The following is a 7,603-nucleotide window of genomic DNA, read 5'->3' on the forward strand; positions in this document are numbered from 1 at the left end:
ATTTGTATTTTTGTCTTTGCCTCCTTCTTTTCAGTTCCCCTTTGTACCAAGTAGTGGTCACTGCAGAGCCAAATGACAAGCTCCACCCATTGGCTCTGCAAATATTTTGTCCTGCTATCGCTATGGTTATCATATTTCTGCATAAATATGTGCATGTCATTCCCAAAACTTTGCAACACAGGCCAAAAAATTTAGAAGATAAGATCAGCTCTCATATTAATGAAAAATATAACACCTCTGAGCAAAAAGTGGAGATTTCAAATCGAATACTTCCAGCTTCTGAGCTACTGCTGCTGAGATGAATGAAAATACTAATACATAGCTTTCTCCAAGTATTTCATAGTCAGGTATCTATTTTATTATTAAAAAGTGGCTTCATAAAATAAAAAACGAAAAGCTTCTGAATGATCTTAATTTTTCAACTTCAATCCATCTGAAAACTTTGTCATTTACTCACCATCATGTCATTCTAAACAGAATGTAGATTAAGACCAAGAGTTTTTGGATACCGGTATTCTTCAAAATATATGTTGAGTCATACAAGTTTTGTAACGGCATGAGGGTGAGTAAAATATGACAGATTTTTCTCTTTTTTTTTGTTGAGTGGACTATCCCTTTAAAAGTGTGTAGTTAATATGACCCATATGGCTTGATTGAACAGACATTGTCATTGGAACCTCTTCTGAATCTAAACCCTAAACTCTCACCTACTAAATCTATGAGATTTCTAAGCCTTTGGAAGTTTCCATCCAAAGTGCCATTCTGATCACCCACAAGCAGAGATACTGCTCCTCCTGCTGGGGGAAATATTGAAGGCAGAATAGAGAAGCAAAGATGGGAGAGAGACTGCATGAGGGAGATGAAAAACTAAAGGTTGCCAAGCCCTGTTTCAATATTCTTTCAGCGCACTGCCCCAGCTGTTTCATAATTAACACTAGTGTAGGGAGATGCTCTTCATCTGCTTGATTAGATAATTAAATAATTAATTAACTAGGGGCTTACACAACCTCTTCAGATCTGTCTTTCTCTGTAGAGAGAAAGAAGCGGGCGGGAGAGAGAATGAGAGAAGGACAGATGAGCGAGCATTGAGTTCACCTCCCATCTGGAGAGCCTCTCATCGGACAGAAAATCATGTCATCTCTTGCACCTCATTCTCACTGTTGTACACACTTTAGATCATCTTAATGAGCACATATATAGTTTAGATATACATCTTTTTATATAAAGCAACCACCACCATTTATATATATATATATATATATATATATAAAACATTTGTCTTTTGTTTTTATTTATTTATTTATTTGTTTATTTCACTCGAAAATCTACCCAGATGTCCACAATGGGATATTTCATTTTTTTTTTTTTTTTTTTTTACTCACAATAATGGAGGTTTCGATGGAGGAAGTGACCATTGCTAGTTTCCTAAAAAAAATTAAAAAATCAAGGCATGACCAATGTTCGAACTGCCAGATGCTTCTCATAACAGACTGTCAATGTGAGAAGACACATACTATATTACATACCTCATTGTTTAATTAGGTACAAAAGGGTGGAAATCAGTTTTGAAAGAGAGAGAGAGGAAAAAGTAATAAAGTCCACGTCTCTGCCTGGTTGTCGGTCTGGAAGATGAAAACCAGTAAAAATGTAATAATAATAAAGGAGCCCAAATGTGGATGTAATGGCCTGTATTTATGTGTTTCATTTTATCTTCAAAGACGGGCTGAAATTAAACAAATGTGAAAGTATAAAGGGCCCTTTTAAAAATAGCCCCTTTTTTCAGAGAGCGATCTCATCTTGGGTCCCACTGAGAATATTGCTACCGTCAGCACCAGCACACTTTAAGGGATGAATCAGAACAGAAGGAGCGAGAGAGAGGGGTGAACAGTGACAAAAAGACATTTTAATCACCGTTATTTCCGCCTGCGTCCGGGCGAACGATGGCCATGCCAGGGGTTGCATGATTGAACAGCACCCTGCACCTTTAAACAAAGCCCACACAACTTCCTCACCGGCTTCATTTTAAAGACTCCTTTAGCCATAATCATTTTCATATAATTCACTTTCATACAATTCTTTCTCCTAATCATTATCAGGGCCACTAACGTCTTAATGACTTCATAAATTTAAGCTATAAAAAGTAATGGAGAAAGACAAATGAGATAATTAGGAATAAATCTTAGTGGAAGCCCATTTATCAAAACATCGAGAGCCACTGAATATTCAAAATCATTAGGCCCTGTGTGTAATTAACAAAGCCCCTCAGTTATGAAGGAAACCTGTTTCCAAAGATATTAAGATCCAAAAGACTCCATGTTATTAAATTGACCGATGAATCTATGGTGTATAATATGATGTGGATTATTAGGATCCTTTTTAATTAAAAAGTGTGTTCGTTTCTCTCTCTTTCTCTCTTTAAATTTTTTAACACTGTAATGGGAAGTTGAATTCAGGTCTTTAGTCACAAGGCAGTAAGCGACTTACCTCTCTATCTTTTTTTCTTTCTTCTCTCACTCTTTTGCTCCTTCTCTCTCCCTTATGAATAGGCTGGAGAAGATATAATGGACAGAAGCCTAGTCCTCAGTCCTAATATTTTATTCTCCTCCAGTACCGTTGCGTAGCACATGGATAGAGAGCGTGTTTTAATTTAGCACACTTTGAATTCCTATTATCTTAAAATCTGTGTGTAATGAAATCATTTGCCCTGATTAGCTAAAGTGAGAATAAGACTCATGTTAAGTGTCTGTGGAATTAAAAACAGATTTTTTTTCTTCCCTTAGTGTCTGAGGACAGACCAAGCTCAACAGCTACAATGTTTTAAAAGCAGTTTCCAGAATCTGAGGTACTATTAATGCTACTGTCTTAAAATGAAAATCTCTATTGGTGTGATATTGCAACATTTATGTGACCAGAGCTTAAAATGACTTTTTTTTAGACCTTTAATACTATTAATTAATTGATGTAAGGAGTGATGAAAAAAGTCTGTTATGTGCCTTTAGTGTATACACACACACTAATGTTCAAAAGTATGGGGTTGGTAATTTTTTTGTTTTTTTTAAATGCATTAAATGTGACAATTAACAGTACTATTAATACTATTACATTGTTACAAGAAAATATATTTTATTATTTTATTTAGAATACTAAAAATATAATGTTTGCATACAAATATTAGGCAGCACAGTTGTTTTCAACATTGATAATAATCAAGTCAAGTCAAGTCACCTTTATTTATATAGCGCTCTAATCAAAATACATTGCGTCAAAGCAACTGAACAACATTCATTAGGAAAACAGTGTGTCAATAATGCAAAATGATAGTTAAAGGCAGTTCATCATTGAATTCAGTTATGTCATCTCTGTTCAGTTAAATAGTGTCTGTGCATTTATTTGCAATCAAGTCAACGATATCTCTGTAGATGAAGTGACCCCAACTAAGCAAGCCAGAGGCGACAGCGGCAAGGAACCGAAACTCCAACGGTGACAGAATGGAGAAAAAAACCTTGGGAGAAACCAGGCTCAGTTGGGGGGCGAAACCAGTAGTTCAATTCCAGGCTGCAGCAAAGTCAGATTGTGCAGAAGAATCATCTGTTTCCTGTGGTCTTTTCCTGGTGGTCCTCTGAGACAAGGTCTTTACAGGGGATCTGTATCTGGGGCTCTAGTTATCCTGGTCTCCGCTGTCTTTCAGGGCAGTAGAGGTCCTTTCTAGGTGCTGATCCACCATCTGGTCTGGATACGTACTGGATCCGGGTGACTGCAGTGACCCTCTGATCTGGACACAGACTGGATCTGGTGGCCACAGTGACCTCGGAATAAGAGAGAAACAGACAAATATTAGCGTAGATGCCATTCTTCTAATGATGTAGCAAGTACATCGGGTGTTATGGGAAGTGTTTCCGGTTCCGGTTTACCTAATTAATGCAGCCTAAAAATCCTTTAATGGATTTGGGTATTAAAAGCATATTAGTATGTTATGTGTAAGCCAGGTTAAAGAGATGGGTCTTTAATCTAGATTTAAACTGCAAGAGTGTGTCTGCCTCCCGAACAATGTTAAGTAGGTTATTCCAGAGTTTGGGCGCCAAATAGGAAAAGGATCTGCCGCCCGCAGTTGATTTTGATATTCTAGGTATTATCAAATTGCCTGAGTTTTGAGAACGTAGCGGACGTAGAGGATTATAATGTAAAAGGAGCTTTTTTTTTATTTTAAAATCTGTTCGATGTTTGACAGGGAGCCAGTGCAGTGTTGACAGGACCGGGCTAATATGGTCATACTTCCTGGTTCTAGTAAGAACTCTTGCTGCTGCATTTTGGACTAGTTGTAGTTTGTTTACTAAGCGTGCAGATCAACCACCCAATAAAGCATTACAATAATCTAACCTTGAGGTCATAAATGCATGGATTAACATTTCTAAATTTGACATTGAGAGCATAGGCCATAATTTAGATATATTTTTGAGATGGAAAAATGCAGTTTTACAAATGCTAGAAACGTTTTATTTATAATAATAATTAAAAAAAATTATTGATCACCAAATCAGCATATCAGAATGATTTCTGAAGGATCATGTGATGCAGAGGACTAAAGTAATGGGTGCGGAAAATTCAGCTTTGCCTTCACGGGAATAAATTGCATTTTAAAGTATATTAAAATAGAAATCAGTTGTTTTAAACTGTAATAACATTTCACAATATTACCGCTTTTACTGTATTTTTTTTTAATCAAATAAGAAATAAGAAAATTCTTCCAAAAACATTATCATTAACATTATCAAAAACATTATGGTAACAATATCTTACCAACCCCAAACTTTTGAATGGTATTATACATATATCATTAATTATTATGCATAAATATTAATACAATCCCTTACTATGGTATCAGAGTTATTATTCAACATTTACGGACTGAAGGAAATTTCTGTGCTGTTTTTATGTACAGATGCATGTGGTCAGTGGTCAAGGCAGACTTGTCCATCTGGCTCTATTTACCTCAGTCAGGTGTAAAACTATTATGATGTTATTTCTTCTCATGCTATGATCTCCCCTATCAGCTCCCTCGATACATAGATTATACATGCTTATCGGCAGAATACACAACAGTTCTTCATTAGAACATTAATTGAAAAAGTGTAATTAATCTGCCTCAGTCCAGCTCCTGGACCTCTGCCAACATCGTCTGTGTCTTAGGCCACACAAACAGAAGAAACTACTGTGTCTCAATACTGCCCCCTGTTGTCCATAATGCGCTTTATCCACCAGGGAGGTTTATTGGTTCATCGATGGCAGCGAGATGCCTGTGGCGCTCAAGCAGGCCTCTGTTGGGCAGACTGACACCCCAACAGGCTGCAATTACCCCACAGCAAAGCCTATTGTCTGTGTGTCACACCCTGATGAGCACACACTGTAAGCAATCGTCTCTTTTCTCTCACAGCATTTGTACAAATAGCTTCCAGAGGCACTGAAAGATGAAGCAATTTGGTATTTTCTGTCATTTGACAGGTGAATAGAGAATGCTGGCGGATACACTAACAGAATCATTTTGCGTCCGTTTAAAAGGACAACGGGAAAAAGAGAGAGTGAAAAAGTATCAGTGGAGAAATTAGTGTTGCTAAAACAGCGGTTCAGAAGACTTCAGTCACATGGAAGAAAGCTGTGATTAGTCCAATCTGTCATTAGTGTCTCACTGACGGAGCCATTAGCCTTGACAGAGGAGTAAAACGTTGCTCGGAGAGATCTTTACGCCAAATATATCACCCTTCATCACTGATTCAGGACTAGCATATGTAGCTCCAGAGCAATGCATTAAGGAATGTCCTTAACATTTTTATTTCGTCATTTACTCATTCTCATGTTGCTCTGAGTCCATGTGACTTGCTTTCTTCCGTGAAACAACAACAACAAAAAAAGGAGATATTTTGAAGAATGTGCCTGTCACTCTTTTCAGTGCAATTACAATGAATGAGGCTTTTAAGTTTCAAGGACACAAATGCATCATAAATATGGTCCGAACGATTTCTGAAGCCATATAGTAAGTGGGAAAAAATACAATTAAAAGAGGAAAAATAAGCAAAAATTAAATAAAGTCTAACATCATTCTAAAGAAACAACAACAAAAAAGTACACCAACATAGTGAAAATAAAAAAAGTGGAAAAATACACACGATTTTAAAACTGCCCAACATCAGTTTTAAAAATTAAACCAATAGTAAGATAAATAAAAAAATAAAAATAAAATAAAAACACCTGACCTCACATCAGTTCAGTGTTACCATCCTCCTGACTCCCTGGAGAACCCTTGCTAACAGACGCATATAGATTAAGCTGTAATTGGCTGACCCCGGGCATCTTTCCGCAGGCTTAATTAGGCTGCCAGTCTGTCCCCAGATTGTCCCTATTCTCAACCGTCCCCAGTTTCCGTTTCAGAACTCAAAAAAAGAGTAGCATGTTATATGTTGGATTTGGCGCCCATGAGGACACATTCAGGATCATTTTTAATGTAAGAGCTGTTTTAGGATCTCTTTTGTAGCTTTAGTGCATGGCGACATGTATTATTATTAAACAGAGCAAGCGTAAGTTCATCTAGTTCAACACTTAAACTCATATCCAGTGTGAATGAAGCTTGATCAGGTGCGGTGATGAGGTGATGTCATGGCCAGTCTTTATGGGTACTTGCTAATGAGGTGTCAAATGTAATCGGACACTTGGCACAGTCCAGCGGTAAATGTACGCTCTCATGGACTTACTGCAATCTAACTGAAATTAACTGAATAATTCATTAAAACTCACATAAAAGAATTAAAACTTTTTACAACTATCATTCCTTGAAAATAATTAACCCTTTTTTTTCTTTTTTTTTTTACAAAGTAAGTTTGACTAGTTGGTTTTGGTTTGTACAGTTCATCAAATCTTAAATAGAACAGAATGAATCAAATCTTAAATATTTAGCATTTTTATGTCTAAACTTTAAATAAAATAAATATTTGTCATAACTTTGGATCTTTCTAAATCCTAAAACAATGTTTTAAATATAAAATACTTTAAATGTTACTTAATTTTGTCATAACTTTTCTGTTTTAGTAACATTAATATAAACCTGAAAATAAACAGCTAAAATAAATATTTCTTCAATTTTGTCGTAACGTTTCGTTTTTGCATTTTTTCAAAATCCTCAAACTGTAATTAAACCTGACAATAAATCTCTAAAATTACTATTTAATAAATATTTAATTTGCACCTTATAATAGTGCAACTTTATTTTCAGGTTTAAATAAAAATTATTCTCAGGATGTGGTTTCAGACCTTTGGAATGTAAAAATTATCTGTAATGTAACTATGTGAAATAATCAATATTTTTGGTTGTGAAAAATAATGAACATTCTTAAGGGAGAATTTTCATCTGTGGTTGGAATTACAAAAACAGAAAAGAAGCAGAACAAGAGAAAGACAGAGAGGGAGAAAAGAAAGAAAAGAGATGTTCTTTAGCCAGTGTTCCTGACTGTAAATTAGTGGAAGAGCAGGGCGGCTTACTTTATTATTGTAATCCTCAGTGCTAGCGCCGTGACCTTTAGCAAGATGATTGTTTCTCATTTATGAGTTTGAAGGT

At 35.9% G+C, this 7,603-nt stretch overlaps 1 long non-coding RNA gene across 1 annotated transcript; it reads left to right on the forward strand.

Moving 5' to 3' along the window:
* Positions 1-2,780: 2,780 nt before the first annotated feature.
* Positions 2,781-5,965, forward strand: LOC132119040 (uncharacterized). Its single transcript, XR_009426107.1, has 3 exons — positions 2,781-2,842; positions 5,148-5,403; positions 5,500-5,965. It is a non-coding gene; the product is annotated as an uncharacterized LOC132119040 (long non-coding RNA).
* Positions 5,966-7,603: the final 1,638 nt, after the last annotated feature.

This window comes from Carassius carassius, chromosome 38 (assembly GCF_963082965.1).
Source record: "Carassius carassius chromosome 38, fCarCar2.1, whole genome shotgun sequence".
NCBI classification, from domain to species: domain Eukaryota; kingdom Metazoa; phylum Chordata; class Actinopteri; order Cypriniformes; family Cyprinidae; genus Carassius; species Carassius carassius.